This window comes from Bombus bifarius, unplaced genomic scaffold (assembly GCF_011952205.1).
Source record: "Bombus bifarius isolate JDL3187 unplaced genomic scaffold, Bbif_JDL3187 scf7180000007966, whole genome shotgun sequence".
Taxonomy (NCBI): Eukaryota; Metazoa; Arthropoda; class Insecta; order Hymenoptera; family Apidae; genus Bombus; species Bombus bifarius.
Window position 1 is genome coordinate 1,270,412 of NW_022884352.1, and position 18,052 is coordinate 1,288,463.

General features: G+C 37.0%; 1 protein-coding gene across 1 annotated transcript in view; it reads left to right on the forward strand.

Annotated features, from left to right (window-relative positions):
* LOC117206756 overlaps nucleotides 1–18,052 on the forward strand; it is a 199,171-nt gene that overhangs the window by 126,077 nt on the left and 55,042 nt on the right. The gene's annotated exons all lie outside the window — the stretch shown is intronic.

An 18,052-nucleotide genomic window follows, 5' to 3' on the forward strand; every position in this document is an offset into this window, starting at 1 on the left:
TCTAACGAAATTGATATATCTAAGAACCATATGTGATATATTGAGAAATTAAATCTTTATGTAATTTGTCTACGCAGTTTGATAACGAATATTTATTTTCAAGTCCGAGAAGTTGATAGACAGACGTATCGTGCGTATTACTTCTTTGTAATGCATAATGTGTATTATACCCATTACACGACAAAAGAAATACATTAGTCTCTTTGTTGTTCCCAACATACGTGTTAGTAATGCTTTGATACGGATTCAAGCTTGAATAATCGCAATCGAGGACGGTACAGGTGTGCCGCAGGAAATGTCACTGCTGTATCCTGTCAAGGGTCTACAATTGATTAATGATCTTTTCTCAAATCAAGCGTCATCGTCATTGAAAAGAAAGATTTTTTATACATACATTTCATATCAAAAAACTTGGTATTTTCTCAAATTTAATTTAGCAACGTACGATTCTCTGATTAAATTTCACTTCGATTAATTAATATTCACTGAAAATAAACGTTTAATTTACTGTAACGAGAAAGACCAAGCGCGTGAAAAAATGTTTCAAAAAATGTACCGTTAAAAAAAAACTCATTCAAATAAACGTTACAAATTGCTTCGAAAGAAGTAGAACCAATCCACATAAAAAAATAACGCTTTGAAGTTCAATTGCTCCAAAAATACGCATCGATGCGAACATGACCGAAAAAAGTATGCGTTTCGCTTTCGATAGTTTTATCAGCAAACTCGCAGTCAAGTGTCCGCCGATTTAACTGCTAGTTACTCTGCATGGCCGATTGGTTTTCGTTCGAAACGACACTCTGACTCGGTCTGGGTAACCCTTTGCGTTACCATTTACATGATATTGAATCCGACCTGGGGATAAAGTCGATGTTGATCGCGACGAGATTGGGTAGCACTTTACGTGTGGGCAATTTTTCCGACGAAACGTTTTCATCACATCCAGCCAATATCGGCCGCGTATGAAGCGGACTAGAGATGGCGATATTAAAGGAATACGGGTCACCGAGAAATTTTCAAGCAGCCACGTTTCCCGAGGAAAGAGGCGTGCTTTACAATTAGACTCACCTCCGAGGCATTACACTCCGCTTAATATCCTCTTTGGATGGTCCCCTTTTTTAGATAAAGATACTTTATTAACGACGAAACTTCGTTAAAGTCTCGAAGTTTTTTCTCAAAGCTGGATTTCAACAGATCACTGCGCTAAAAGGAATCCGATTCGATACATTTTTACGTGTAGATAACGAAAATGGGATTGCTATTGGTACGGAACGTGAATAGAAGGATTTGAATGGATGAGACCGATATTGAAGTACCAATATAAGATTCTTCCTCGCTGATACGTATTCCAAGCTTCCTTTCCTCCTGAAGTTTCTTACTCTATGCAAATTTTTCTTCGTTGATAAAAGTTTCAAAAGTTTCCTATGGACTCGGTCAATATTAACGTTCGTTTCGTGACCAAGCTGTCAATACAGTTTTCTATTTCTTAACCCTTCTTTACCCTTCTCATCGCATTTTCTATTCTCCCACTTTATGTTATCGTTTATTTTTCTAGCATTTTTCCGTTTTATGGAAATGTGGTGAGAATTCCAGATTAGAGTCGCTGGGTTTTAGAGCGTATTAAAGTGATATGTGTATACGTATAGATGTAACGTGTGTTGAAGAATTAAAAATCCGTGTTCTGAATGAATCCATGTAAAATGAATAGTCGTACGTTTCAATAGCCGTGTGCACGGTAGTATTAGAAATGTAATTCGCGTATATTCATATGCAGGACTGTATGTTTTTAAAATATTCATATTTTAATTCGCGTGCAGTCGGTAGGTATGAGAATAGTTATTTAGATAGGTACACAGACCCAAGAAATTTTCAGAATGAAACTATGACTTCGCGAATATTTCGATTTTAATTAAAGTTAAAAATTTCGGATATAATTTCTCTCGGGAGAATTTAATCGATTAATTTTCTGTTTTGGTACAGTAATCTTAATAGTAGCAAATGTGTACTCCGTCCGTTAAAACATACGTATATATGTACGCACATACATATACACGTAAATACTAAAACGTATAACACGAATTAAATTTCAAATATTCTATTGGCAAACATAATTAGAGTTATTACCTTCCCCGATAAATTTTCTTAAATAATTTATCGTTTGTTGATACAGTTAAAAATTATTAATTATTCGATATTAATTTCAACAAATATTTTGATTGAAATTTTACAATATCGTTAACTTTTTTATCATTCTTAATTATTATTAAAAAAAAATTAATTTACGTAATGAATCTGACTTTTTATCACTTGTTACTGAAAACTCGTTAAAGTGCCTTCTAATAGATAACAAAAAGCAAGATATCTTGTTATCCATCTGGAATATGTTAACTCTTTGTACTCAACAGGCAGTTTCTAGCGACATTAATCGTGTGAAAATTGTTTCTCGTATTAGGTTTACTACCTAAGGAAAAAAAAGTTTAAAGCCTAAATTATAGAGAAGAGGAAGAAATCTACTATAATAAAATTTATAATCGCGTTAGATTAACTTTATAATTGCTACAAAAAATATTTGCACATACACGTATTTTTCAATAAAGCGTTTTTTGGTGGTATGAGAATATTACTAAATGACACGAAAATGCTTCGTGTACTATAATAAATAAAATAGCGTACGCAAATACTTTCTGTGGCACTGTATAAGCTTTTCCTTTTCTAAACAGAACCTTTGGTTCGAAAATGTTTCGTTTTGAAATTTTATTGAAGTCGTTAGTCGATCGTATCATAAAAATGTTCCTCGTGCAAAGTACACGTACACTTAAATACACGTAAAATAGAAATCCCAGACACGGATACTTATATCATAAAAAAAAGATCATCGTTAAAAAAAAAGAAGAAAATGTTCCCTATTCTACACAATTCCAGCTTGCACCAACTTCCACCCTGCTCCCATTAACGAGTATGGCAACAACTCGAGACTAGTACCAGAGAACACTTTTTCAATTGCGCTCTTTCAATACCTATTATCATCGTCGTTTTCAAGCGCGGAAGTCTGCTTTTTACCACGATGCAGTAACAATAAGCTCGCAATCGCAACGGGCGTATGAGCTATAATTACAAGGCATGGGGCGGTTTTGCCATCGGGAGTTTATAGCAGCACTAGATTCGTTCCATGTGCATTACGAGTATCAATCGCCATATTCGAAAACCGGGTGTACGATCGACGACGGGATGGTCGAACGTATTTCGATTGGCTGTACCTGGAGTCGGGTCGCAGTGTCGTTGTGTATGCAGCGTGTCGTTGTTCTCTCGCGAAATTGGAACGTTTCGCCGCGGCGAGGCCATTGCAATTTTCATCGATACGATCTGACCATCGACCGTGAAGCCGGGCCCGTTTCCTGTCCGGAATCGTCCAACCGATTTCGACCGGCAGCCAGGGCACGTGCTGCCATCGTTTTCCTCCCTCCTCTGCCTCTTTCCTTCTTGTAACATATTCTATCCACACGCCCATCTTTCAGCAATTTTTTTTCATCTCCTACCTTGTCCGTCTTCCCCGTCGATTTATACTGCCTCCCAGAGGTATTTGAGCAATTACCATTGAAAACTTTTGCGTCTATTATACTCTACACGTTGTATAAAACATTTAGAAATTTCATTAACACCGTAACAAAATACGACTGTCGCGATTATATTGTTCAGTTTTGAAATCAATCTGAACGTGTACATAGAGATGACGAGACATTTATTGCAAACATATATTTAGTAAAAAATTAGTACACAGCGTGAATATCTATCTTAGGAACGTGTTAGAATACTTTCGTGAAATTGCGCAGGTACTTTATTCCCTTTCCGATAATGTTCTTCGAATCTACAGTTCATTACTACCATTTGCATCTTCTGGCTCGCTTCTTCCGTGTTTGCTTCTTCCAGTCAGTCGTTCGAGAAAGCTCCCTCTTCTGCTGATATTTATCGGATTGTCCATTTATTCGCAGCCACTGTTCCCTAAGATACGGTTGAGTTGATCGAGAAAACAGAAATTCGTGTTCTGCTCAAGTCTGATCGAGCAATTTCGGAGAAATACAATTCTTGGCTATTGTACTTGGATCGCTCGAAACTTTCGATATCTTAAGACATTTTTTAGCGAAATTGAGAGACGTGGTAGCAAAGTTTAGGAATTAGTAAAGTTTTATACAGACCTTTTATTCTTTACGTCGACATCTCAATTCAATGCTATAGTTTTTCTCTTATAAAAACTAAATATCTAAGAATTCCTTGCTACTAACGTATACGATTTTTTATTGGAACAATGAATATCGCTTTGATTGCGTATCTATTAGAAATTAATCCATACTGTACTCGTAGAAATGAAATTTTTGCAATTCGGTGATCTACCGGATTATACACGTACATAGTTAAATATTTCAAGGATCCCGTATTCCAAGACAAAGGAAATTTTAATTACCATATAACGAAGGACTGAACTATTTACGTATTTTAATTGTACGAGTAATGAACTAGTCGTATAAGAATTTCATTGTGTTTCTCATCCACTTACCGACTTAGAATAATCTGGAGATCAACAGAAGGAGATGCTCGCAATCTGGAACGAGTATCATTATTCGACGTCACGCGAGCATCACGACGAGTCTAATCTTAATTCCATTAAGCCTGTCGGCGTAGGTGGCTATGATCTTTACGCGGTACGCGAGTAATAAGCAGGATAGCGATCTCACGCGAGAGTAGATCTAGCGAGACAGTGACCGGTTCACGGAAAGTAGAAAAACCGAAACCTGACCCGTCGCACTTTCTAAACCTTGGACTCGTTTCGAGATCAGCTCGCGAGAAAGATGCTCGATCGGATGTCAGATCAAACACGTTGATCTCCGTTGGTCAAACGAGAAGATTCGTAGGAGAAAGCTTTGATAAGAACTTTTGCATGCTGACCGTATTCTGTCCATCTCAAACTCACATACACATACACTATCAGTCACGAGTATCGGAGCACTATCTATTTGTTATATTTGTTGGAAAATTGTAATAGGTATTTTATTTAATACGTTACATGACACATATGGTAGGCTTAGAAATCAATCGGCGTATGTCTGTCTCTCATCAGAGATGTTTCACGTCGTACAGATGCTCTTTCGTTGTCAAAACTTTCAGTCGATGGAACAGTTTGATCGTTATACTGAAATTTAACAGACAATGCTACTTATATTGGCTACAGAATTAACTACACAATTTTTCAATGGACAAACGTAATTGTAAGTTGCATGGTTTCTTCAAATACTTTCGCGAGCCAGTGTAGATCGACTGTGCAAAATGGGCCAAGTGTCCTAACGCTTACGACTGGCAGTGTACATTGCGATCGATCTAACCACAGACCACCTGCTTTCTCCGTGATAACGAATAGTTATTCTTTTTAATTATTCCCTGCCCACTCACGGACGTGAAAGGATGCTCGAGGATCTGAGATGCAATTAGGAAGACCCTTGGCAACCGACAGTAATTAAAAGTATTTGCTGTTTGTGCCGTTGAATCATTGAAACCTGGAATTTTTCTCTTCCTTGTTCTTCTTTTTTCTTTTTCTTTTTTTTTGTTCATTTACTTTTCGGTCATTCTGGTGGATGGACGATTCGCGAAAAGAAAGGAACGAGGCAATCTCGTTAGCGAAGACAAATAATGAGCTAGCTCGAAGCGATAAGAGAGAAATTTGACTTCCATTCGGCTATGACGCGCGATTCAATTTGGCGGATGGTAATTGCGCTCGATTTATCTGCTCGGTTGGTTATGCGTGGACAGTTCAATTGCTTCGAAGGCTCACGGTCATTCCGACGATCTTGCGACGCGCGTTGATGTAAATGGAATTACGCGTCGTTTTCGGTTCGGTCCACACGAATGTCTCCTCGATGTGTTTTAATTCGTCGTAATTTCATCGATCGCGATGGGCGACCGTAGTTAATGAACATTGTCGATAATAGATTCTACGTAAAAAGAACTTCATCCCTGGAAAATGAGTCACAATTTTTTAAGAAAAGAAGCTCGAATAAAAATATTTCTTTATCTGGATACTTAACCTGTTGAGAGCTTAAAACAAAATACGATTTTCCATTTCGTTACTTTATTATGTAAATATTAGAAAGTATTTGTAGAAACATTCCACAATATTTTATAACAAACCAACATTCTGTAATAAAATTGACTTCGATAATTTAAGAAGATAAAATTTAACAAGTCGGTGTTCCATGTCGGGTTGTCCTCGGAGTTTTATCTCATTCTTCACATTTCCTATTATCTTCAACAATCGAATACTACTTCAAATTATCTGTTAATCGAAATGTACTTGTTAAATAATGAAATAATGGATTCAACTCGAAATTTCAAATACTGAAACGAAAAAGTGAAAATAATTTACATAATAAATTTTACTGACATAGACAGGCTAAAAAAATGCAGCTATACAACAATGTACGATTCTAAATCCCAAGAAATATTCTACTCGCATCATCTCTAGTATTGGACAATTCAAGTTCCCTTGCATTCTTTTAACCCATCGTCACCTGATTTTCAACTTGCAAAATTCCGGCGACAAATCCGGAATATCGGTCAACGAACAGCGTATTCGTCGCAACGTCATCACGCGACATAATCTAAATCGTAACAAATATCGTTGCTCTTCAACCCAGGTAGCACGGTTATTCATCGCGAACCACACGATGTACACGGTACATTTCCTTATGTACCGTGGCTGCCATATTTTATTTAATAACGCGGAATTAATAACACGGGCCGCGAGAGTGAAAAGAGACAAAGACGCGGAAATTTACGTGGTTGCAATTAAGTTCCCTCATTTGCTGGTTGAAGAGTTCACTTTGCGCGCGGATGTAACATCGCGAAAAAATGGTTGTCTTTTGTCCGATAAGGAGCGTGGTAAGCGAATCGAAATTCACCGTGGAACTCGCACGGCCGGTTCTACGAAACGAGACGCGAATTAGAATTTTGCAATTCGCTTCCGTGCAAAGTTAGCACGTAGCCAGACATTACATAGGTACACCTGGACAATTAAGTCTCCCCGCCGTTGGCGATTTCGAACGCACCCCAGGTCTATTTCCGGCGGCGAACGGACCCTGTTCCATGCACGGAACCGGCTTTTTTGTGCGAAATATGATAATTTCGTTGCCCCAGTTTCCTCTGATAATGCCTAGCCGCGCTTCGATTCTCCTTGAATTTTTATGCAATTTCAGTGGTTAGAGCTTGCATAAAATTAATCTCGCGCCATCACCGGGCAAGGGAACATTCGCGTAAAAGTTTGAATAACTTTGGTTGGGAAAATTGCATTTCGCGAGCATCTTTTTCTTCTACGCGAATATACATTAATAATTTAACACGCTTTGGGTTTTTTAACACTTTCGTTGTGTACGCCGTGGATCCGACGCCTACTTTTATGACATTTATTTTCGAATATCTGTGAAAAATGCCTCTAGAATAATTTACGTGCGATTTTATAATATAGAAATAAATTATATAAATAACGAAATATGATTTTTTATGAAAATTCGACCACGAGCGAACGCGTTAAACGAGTTTATTTAGGTACTTAAGAGTTTTGAATTTATTTTTAATCCTCTCTGGATAAACTGGATCGTTGACAAACTGAAATTTCACCCTTAAATTTCTCTCCTTCAAATTCTCATTTTCAATAGAAAAAAGCTTACTTTAGTGAAAAAAGAGTAACAAAACTGATCCAATTTATTCACAAAGGGTCAATAAAAATGTAAAATATAATTTTACGCAAAGGTAATGAATTATTTAAGCGAGTAATCGTTTCAAGTAATCATTTTAACCACGTTAAATTCCGATGCCTGAAAGCACAGAATTAAGTAGTGGATTTATCAAAATGAATTTATGATAGGTAAATAATGGCATAGCATTAACCTGCCATCAACGATAAACCCACTGCACCCATAAATTAATTCATGCATGTTCAATTTTCTCATTTTCGTGCATATAACAACAAGATAATAGACAATTAATGTCATTATATACTTAATGCTAATGCATACAAAAATAATTAAATTCTACATTAAAACTCGGCACTTTATCGAGCTACGGCATTAAACTTACGTACAAACCAACCGATAGGGAAACAAACTTTGCAACTTCCACTTCTGTACCTTTCGAAGAATTCCAAAGTCGGAGAAAAGTAGCGACAAATCGGACCAACTAAACTTCCACGTACTCTTGAATTTGTTGAAGCATAAAAATTCGCGAAACAACCAGTGGAACACGAGTCGAACTGGCAACTCGTTAACAGGAAAAACACAGCAAGCGGGCCAATAACCGCGAGTCCTCGAGTGGCCAAGCGACAAGTTAATCGTTGCACCGTCAACTTAGCTCGAACGAGTATAACAAACTCGTTCCAGCGGTTGAGGGAAGGAAGGGAGAAAGTGAATTCATTAATTTGGTTGCGTACACGCGGGTATAACTGGTAGTGTTCCGGCAACAAGAGCGTAAGAGCCGTGCGTCATGGTTCATTTCGACGGTGTCCAACAGTCGAAGGTCGTCCTCGTTTCATTTTCACAGAGACTAGTCCGCACGAATTTCCACACCCACCAGCTGCTGCCTTCAGGGGCTTGTGCATGGCCAATAGTATTGTTAATTTCTAGGCGGGGATGTGACGCAAATTTAAATTTTCATGAACATGCATTAGACCTCGAAAATATCTGGCCAATTGTTACTATACAAGTTTTATGACATTAGATAACATAATAAGCATTCTACTTTGGATATTTTATATATTTTTGCATACAATATTCGTTCTATAGATTTTTAGCAGCTTAAACTTCCTCGAAATATGTAGATCAAATAGTAACGTGATAATGTTGGAAATTTATGTGAAAATTAGTGTAAAACCATATAATTCTTTCCGACGAGATTCTTTCGAGCTTCATAGAAGACAATATTATTATGAATGTTATTGATCGTATGCGGGCCCCTTTTGGCTCTTCCTCTCCTCTTGATACACGCACGAAACCCTTGCACCCAAAGGGGTGAACTGACCCCCCCTGTTAGGCTGGCCAGGGGATTAAAATGGAGCAGCGCGCGCTTCGTTGATGCGCATACATTATGCAGTTAAACGGAACGTAAATATAAACCAGTCGGGTTTCGACCACCTGACGAGATTCGTTCGCGCGCTCGTAACTATAAATATAGACAGCGACGAACAGGACGACAAAAAGGACGAAGGGATACGCAAAGGATCGGCTTGGAAGGTAGCCTCGTCAAAGCTGGCACGCGCGCCATATTTGGTCGCGAACGTCCCTTCGCTGCGCGCCATCCGTTTCTTCTATCCCATACTTGCTCCACCGCACGAGCCCCGATGTTTCGTCGTTTTTCTTGCTGTATTTATGGGGAACGATCGTATTTTCGAAAATACAGCGAAGGATCAGCTTAGAGGGGGTCTACCGACTGACCTGTACAAGATACGATTATACGATGACAGGGGGAGAACGTGTTTCTCTGCTGTTCGTGTTTGCTTTAGTATCGTTTTTATGGTATAGGGTGAAGTGGTATAGCTGGCCGAACCTTTGTACGTTTCATAGAGTTAGTAAGTTTAAATTGAATTATTATATTAGAAATAAATGCATTTCGAGACAGGGGAAGAATATATCGATGATATTTAGAATCGAAATTTAAAGCGCTATAATTTTTGTTTTTATAAAAATACAATTTTTTAAGAAATTTGTTCGCTTATTTTCAGTGGCCTATTTATTGTTTGATGCTGTTTTTGGTCGCATTATTGCAATGATTTTCCACTGATATAGATGACAGTGGATATATTTTTTTTTGTTTGGTATAAATCGTACGGTTAATCGTATAGTGGCTAGTTTCAATAACCGTAATTCAGTTGAATTAATTTATGTATGTAATATTGAATGTATAAACTTATCAAACCGATCAGTTGTAAAACTCTGCAAATTGCACCTTACATTCACGTAAGAAGCCGCTACCAGCGTAGTATATCTTTTCGTTACGAAATAATTTAACAGTCACCTCGGATCGCTGTCTGAATTCCAACATGACATCGCATCTGCGACAACCATTAACATATTCTCGAGTATTTCATGCAATGATATAATGATATATTCTCAAGTGTCTTAAACTAGTTTTCTATCAAACGAGCTTGTAACCCTTGTTTATTTCGAATCAACCTAAGATTGCGTATCTTTATTGGTTAATCCGGTTGTCTACGAGTTATCATCGATTACTGTGTTCACGAATGATTGATCGTTTCGAAGGTCATTTTACAGGCCGATTTTCCACGAACGGCAGACATTTTGCTTCCATTCGATCGCCTCAGCGGGAACACGATAAACCAATTTGCGGGTGAATCGTCGCAATTGCCACGGCTTTCTCTCTTACATCGGCGAATGTTCTCTTGTGTAATCCTCCACGTTAAAGAGGATTTCGTTCCACTTGTACTACGTTTTGTATCTCACGATACAGTCCCTTCATGTATCCCTCGAGAGTCGAGGGTGCGCACCGTTCATCCCCCTTGTACGCGTGCACACCGTTGCCGTACGATTCGGTCAGGGTGCATATTTTTCGGGGGTTAACGTTCACTGTTTGGACGAAAACTTGCTCCACGGGGATTCGTTCAACCAGCTCGCGTTATCGGCATATCGATCTGAAATTTTATGGTTGAAAAGGGTTGCTGCCAGACGAAACATCGAGAGTCGTATATTAATTTTTCAGAGTACTCGAAGATGGAAAAATTGTTTTAACTATAAACCACTCGGCTCAGAGAGAGATGTGAATTTTTGTAGCTTCAGCAAGCGAGTTTCTTCGATTGTATGAAAAATCTTTTACTAAATAAAGAAACGTATTAGATTCATTTTTATTAGATTTCGATTAATAATACAGCGATTTAATAAGTGAACGATGAAACTCTGCAAAATGATCTTCATTTATGAGCTGAAAAAAATAAATTATAAAGAAGTTATAAATTACATTATCAGCAAACTTCGAATTGAATTAGTTTTTAAGGACCCTGTCTACTTATGTATGTATGTATGTAAATTAGTACGACGCGTTCGTTTTCTAATGGACAAATATTTCAAAGAATAATCTATAAAATCCATCTGTGAAGTTTTATATTGTTGGATAATAAAAGGTATTTTAATAATTAGGTTTATACTGTAATCATAAATAAAATTTGAATTCATTCTATACTATATGTATAAATAAACTTTCAATTATTCCTGAAAGCCACTGAATTAATCTACCCTACAGCTAATCTCCAATAATCTCCATACTTATACTCTCACGAACAATAACGTAACCATTTTACATTTCCACAGTTCCATTACATCCCAAAATTAACGTTTAATTAACACACGATTGCAGCATTTGGGCACTTTCATTATCCATCGTGTCCTCGAATTCGTTCGTCATCAAGCAATTATTTTCGACTCTAGGAGAGGAGAAGCGAACCAATCCAATTGTATTCCGTTTAGCAGCGAGTCCGCCGGTATCGATCGACACCAGGGAGACATCATCCCGTTTCTCTCGTAAGTGCAATCGCCAGTTCGAGATAACACGTCGTACTATCTCGCGGCATGAAATTCCACGAGGTTTATTTGCGAGTATTTTACAACGTACAGACTGCGTGTGCACGCATACCTACACTCACCACGTTTACATTATATACACGTGTCATAAAATATGTTGAATGTGGGGAATATTTATCGGGCCGATTTTAAACATCAAAATAACGAGAAAAATTCATGAACAAAGGTGTCGTACGAGATTTATTTTTCACGTTATTTCACGTTAGAAATATAGTGGTCTTAGCGAATAAGGTCTTCTCTTCATCTCATTCACGCTGCATGTTCCTCAACCTAATACGACAGTCGAAATCCTATCCACATGCTATGTCATTCGTTTCTTCATCTCGGAATGAGAAATATTCAGATATGGTACAAGTATTTCTTTTTTCATTTTCTTTGTCGAATACAGATTTACTCGAAACTTATAAATTTCGGATATCTAGAGACGCTAAGTGAAGAGAGAAGGATTCAAAAATACAAAAATGAAATTTTATGGTTTTTCCGATATAGCTTAAAAATATAAATCGGGAGTGATATAGAGAGAAAGGTTACCGGTATATTTCTATGTCTTGATATTTAGAATCGATATACCTATATATCGATACCTATAAATATCTTTCATATGATATTTCGCGACACCCTATATAAACATGGAAGGAGGTAAGCATAATTACGCAATTACTTAACGTTCCAGGTATTATTATATTATTGCCAAGGACTTTTTCCGTGAGCCATCAATGTCGTTCAGCTTGTGTCTCAGAGGGAAATATTTTTGTTTGTAGTGGATCTCCAGCCGTATATACGTACTACGTATATGACACGGAGATCCCTTTCTTAACCGGTGTTTCGTGATTATCTTAACTGCCTGAAATGCATTACATCCCGTAAGACGATTGCTTAAACGCGTTTCTCCAACGATTCCTGCCTCTCGTTCTTGACACCAATTACTTGACACGTTTCGCAGCCGCCGCGGAGCAGGATCGTTTTTCTCTCTTCAAATGCCACCGTACTACCACAAACGAGATACAGAATAGACACGAATGCAATGCTTTTTCGTGTTCCACGTTTTGGGAGGGGACCATCTGACTTCATTTTACCATTTCCGTGTTGCTGATACATAACGTGAAAATAACTCTTTTCTCGTTAGTTCTAAGTCGAATTAGCTTGGTCGTAAGCAAATATTGGAATATTCGGATACCGTGATTTCAAATAGACGTTGGTTGATTAACCAATTTTTTTACCAAAAAAACTGCGATTGTGTTTGATCAGTTTAAGCTCTGTATTATGAGAATAAACCGGACAAAATTTCTGATTATACGATAAGCAAACGAGAGTAACGAGATAATTTGGTATTCCGCATACTGCAGATAAATAACCACGACGTTACAGGACGACATAAAGCCATAAAGTTTGTTTAACGTGGGTCTGACCGTAGATAGAATAGCTTCCTGAAGTTCAAGTTTGTTAGAATAGTTTACGTTCCCTAAAATAATTAAATTTTAACTCTAGAATATGATAGATGCAAAATATTTGACGCTTAATGCTCTGATTTTATCGAGGAAGAACTACAACTATTTCACATAACTGTTATAATATATATAATTTACTATATTTATAATATATAAGAATGAAGTAATTTTTTATAAGTTGTTGCATATTAAATACAATAATTTTTTATATTTTTGAATTATGGAAACTTCGTGAACATGAACTTGCCCATATTGTGGACACTTTTGAAACAGGAACAAATACTAATCTCAAGATGAGCGAACATACATCGATTAAGATACATGTTATTTCAATTAACATTTTTTCACCTTGAAAACAATTACTATACAACACCTTGATAGCTTGAAAAGTTATTTTTAGATAAATTATTTCCTGTTACTTACTTTTTTGAGATCCTAAGTCGATGATATTTTAAATATATCGTATTTGTAATATAGTTGAAAGAAAATTGCCCGGATAATTGTTTCATTATCGTCAATTTATTTTTGCTTCCCGATGTATACAACGTATTAATTTTCCTTACTATTTGTGCAAAAACCAATTACAAGTGTACGATTGTGAATTGTCGACAGGTTATTTAATTGCCTCGATTTTTTTGATGTTATACCAATAGAGAATAAATATAGACTGCTATTCGGGACGTGGAAAATTCAAATTTTCGTGGAAACTCATAAAAAATCTAGCTCGTACAAATTATCCACTCTATCTCTTTTTTTTTTCCTGGATGTGTTATGGAATTATCCTCGTCGATTGGTCACGCGTTGCGCAGCGTACAAGCGTTTCAGTGAAACAGGAAAAACCGAATTTCAAGCTGCACGTCTTTATCGAAGCAAAAGTTCGTTGGCAGTTCGACCGGTGCTTTCATTTTCGTCGTCTCTGCATATTTCAATCCTGGTTTTTTCTCGCGTTCACTTTAAAACCGACTGCAAAGAAATATTTCGGCACGCCAACGGTTATAAGGTAGCGATTTTTTTACGAGTTCCACTAACCTAAATAAAGTTCTCTTTCGGCGTCTCTAGCGGCGCGGTGCTTTGCGCATCTGCGATTCAGAGCTGAGAAGAATTTGCAAACTATCTAAGGCACTCGCCTTGAAGGAAATTCATTTGATCGACGAAAATATGCTTAAACCTGCATGATTTTCTTGGCCTGTCACCGCCGGACTATTTCGAGAAAGTGGGCAAACGCGAGGAATTCCTAGCACGCGCCCTGTTACGTATTCGACGAATTAGCGATATTTCCTTATTGTATTCTCTAACAATGGCTGCTTGGTGTCCTGTTTGGTGTCTTGAATATGCAGTGTGCAATAAAATAACACAGACATTGCATTTATAGATTTTATCGAATTTCTCGTTGGTAGTAATATAATATAGAATATATTGAAATGTTAAGCGACAATGTTTTTTTTATCTTTATATTTGTAATATGCAAGACATATTTATTCTGTTAAAGTAAAGCTAATGAAATTAAACTACTGCTACTAATCGTAGCAAATATAAGACATAAGATACGTCCGATGATTTATGGATACACATTCTTGAGATTCTTTATTCTTCCTGGTATTATACCTTTTTTATTATGAATTCGATAATATTAGATTCCATGTGCAATTTATGGGATCATGAATCCAGCCAGATTGTGTTTAAAATGCTTTGGTGAAGTCTGGCATACTTTATGCGCTCGTAAATCTATTTCATCAAGCTTGTGTATGTGGAAGTCGTATAAATCTTAATTAGCAAACGAAAAAAATAACTCGATCATGGATTCTATGAAAATCCACGCGATCTGTTCAATAAATTTGTATTTACTACGTATCTTTACTACGTACATTCTTCCTATTCCCAATACGATTTAAACCTTTTACGGCTATGAATTCACACACGAATTTCAATCAAACGCTTACTAAAATAGATTAAAAACCTCTTACGTACATTTGCTCTCCTCATTAGGATTTTCAAGTTGGTTTGAAATTCGGCTAATGTAGGAAATCATGATAATCGTGTCTTAATGCTAACGACATTTCAAAATGTTTGATGTAACACATACATAATATAGACATAAGAAATTTCCATGGTAAGTGGTCAAATATTTCCCTGAATCAATGTATATATCCTGGAACGTAGAACGCGGATACGCAATAAAAATCGCGAGTGGAAGAAGTTGCAGAAGTAGACTTAAGCTGAAGCGAATTAACGTGCAAACGAGAATACGTACCGGGTTCTCGGTGTGCATCAGAAACGCGGCGATCGGCCTCGTTAACATTGCAAATTCCTTACGGGGCCGGCCACTTTTTACCAAGCTAATTTCACTCTGCAATGCAAATTTCGGGCCGGCCACCCTCCCTGGGCGCACAGAGGGAGCGTAGCTCGCGATTCACTCGCGAGGAAAGCGCGCCGCGAATCGACGACGACGTTGGTACACGTTCTCGCGCGCTTTTTGCCTCGTTCCACCGGCAATTTCACAGTATTACGCTTCCTGGCCGGCATCCAGACGGCGGTCTCCTGTAAAAATCAAGCAAACAGAATTTTCGTCAGTGCACCATACTTAAGAAACGAGCGTTTAGCCGCCTTGAGGCCGCGCGAATCGCCGGTAAATTGGTTTCTTAATTGCGGACGTGCTCATGAACACGGCGCCAAACGAAACAATCAATCCACGTAGAAGCCTGGTAGATTTTATGTTACACGGGGTATTCGCCACTCTTTTGTTTCGATGTTCTTCGCTTGCCTGATTTTCCGAACGATATTGCTAAAATTAATTGCACTTTGTTTGTAATAGCACCTTGTGTTTTATTCAGCGGTAGATGATTGGTTTCTGTGTCATGATATATAGCCTATATATTAAATCTGTGTGTATAGATATATTATTTACGAGGATTAGTTCAGTTTATGGTTAATTTGTATACACCACGATATACATCGTATAATAAATCAATAAAACCCTATTTAATTAATTAAACGATGATTTTAGTATGATCTCGCGGAGAATATGGTATGTTCCAACGATATTAATGATTTAAGTGATAACGTGCAAATTGTTTGCGCAACGCAGTTGCAGAAACTACAACTTGCAATTGTCAAATTCATCAATAATATTAGTTGGTAATTTATACAAATATATCGATATTAAGTTACATTACGTTGTTTAAGTTACAGTAACAGTGGTGAATAGAACCTGTAATTTGTAAATTCATTAACACTATTGGTTCTAGCTTATTGTGCAAGAAGTACTCGATTAATTTTCGTTGTTATTCTAACGCCAGCATTTTGTCTCTTAAGCCTGCTTCGTTATTATCCTTTTACATTGCAAATTTTATTCCAAACTAAGGAATATTCACATACATAAACGCATAATTGGCGAGGTGACCTGATATTTAAATTATTCATTGTAAGCGGCATTGATCATTGTTATTAACTGTCGCGAGTCTGAATAATTTCACGTAAGAAACAATTCCTCCCGCTCACGTTCCTCGTGAACGAGATGACATCACAATAGAACTGGATACAATTTCAATTTTAAATTGCGTTAACAGAGCACTCCTGGCCTTCTTCCAACAAAATGAACCGCACAAGCACCAGCCATAATTCCGAAAGTATTTAGAGCGCGAGTTGTACAATTTTGCACTCTGCATTTAGTATATCGTATTATGTAAATCTCTTTGAGGGCGTGGTCATCCAGTTCGCATCGTATAGTATTATCAAACGTCAAGTTTGTAGAAAATATTTCAACTAAAAAATAAACTTGCATCTCGTTATCGAGTGTATTTCAGAATTTATCGTGTACCATCACTTTCTTTTTATCGCCATCGTTTCGTTTTTTCTATAAAAAAAGAATAAAAAATCGAAATATATCTTTAGAACGTAACAGGAAACTCGGTTTATGCTTATCAGATTGTGTTTGTCATTTGATTACACTTTGAAGAACATTGCGAATATTACATAAGTGCAGTGGACAAACATACAAAGCTATACAGATAAGTATTGTCTATAATAATATGTATAACGTCATCGATGGAGGAAAAACGTAGTGTACATAGTAAATGTCACATAGTAATTATTAGCATATTATTAGCATATAAATGAGTTTACATACTTCTTTTTTGACGCACCAAAAACTGTTACGTTACTTGAATCTTCTATACAAAGTAAGCTATCAACATAGAGAGAAACGCGAACTTCTATCCAAACACTGGGATTTCCTTGAGAAACTCAAAATTACAGTTGTCAAAATGTTCTTTTATTCGTGCAATTCGATTTCTGGTTCTTGTAAATTACCACGCAGGATAAACATTTTCCTGGACGTAATTTCGTTTGTTCATAAAAATGTCTTCAGCTAATCGAGACTACCGGTTTGGAAGTGTGGCTCGTTTTAACGGATTCCATCCGTTTGGTCGAGGTTCAACACCGTGGAAATTTTAGTTATTACTCGAATGATTTTCGATTGCACGGTACGAGACTGATACTTGGAGCAAACGATAATCTGCGATTCTGAATGATAATCATACACTAACGAACAGATTTCGCGCGACGATCTGTGGATCAGTAGAAAACACATTAATCAGACGCGAGGTTTCAAACGGCTATAGCAAAACAGTACGTTACGATCCGTGACTAATTAACTGAATATTAAACGTCATCGAGTTGCACATGTTTGCTGGTGTTCTGATGCGTAAAATGATCGCTAGTGCTTCGTGAAATTAATATCGACTTGGAAATCGTTTAAGGAACGTTTTTCGGTTCGCTAATGCTTTTTTTTCTCTCTCTGTTCTTATGCAGTTTTATATACGGTTTTGTTTACCTTTGGATTTGATACGTTTTTTCTTTTACGAAGTCAAACCTTAATTTGTTCGAAGCTATACTTTAATCGTTTATCCCATGGTTTCTCCTTTTTCTTTTTTGTTCTATTCTTATTTTAGTTACTTTTGCTTTGTAGAATTTTATTCG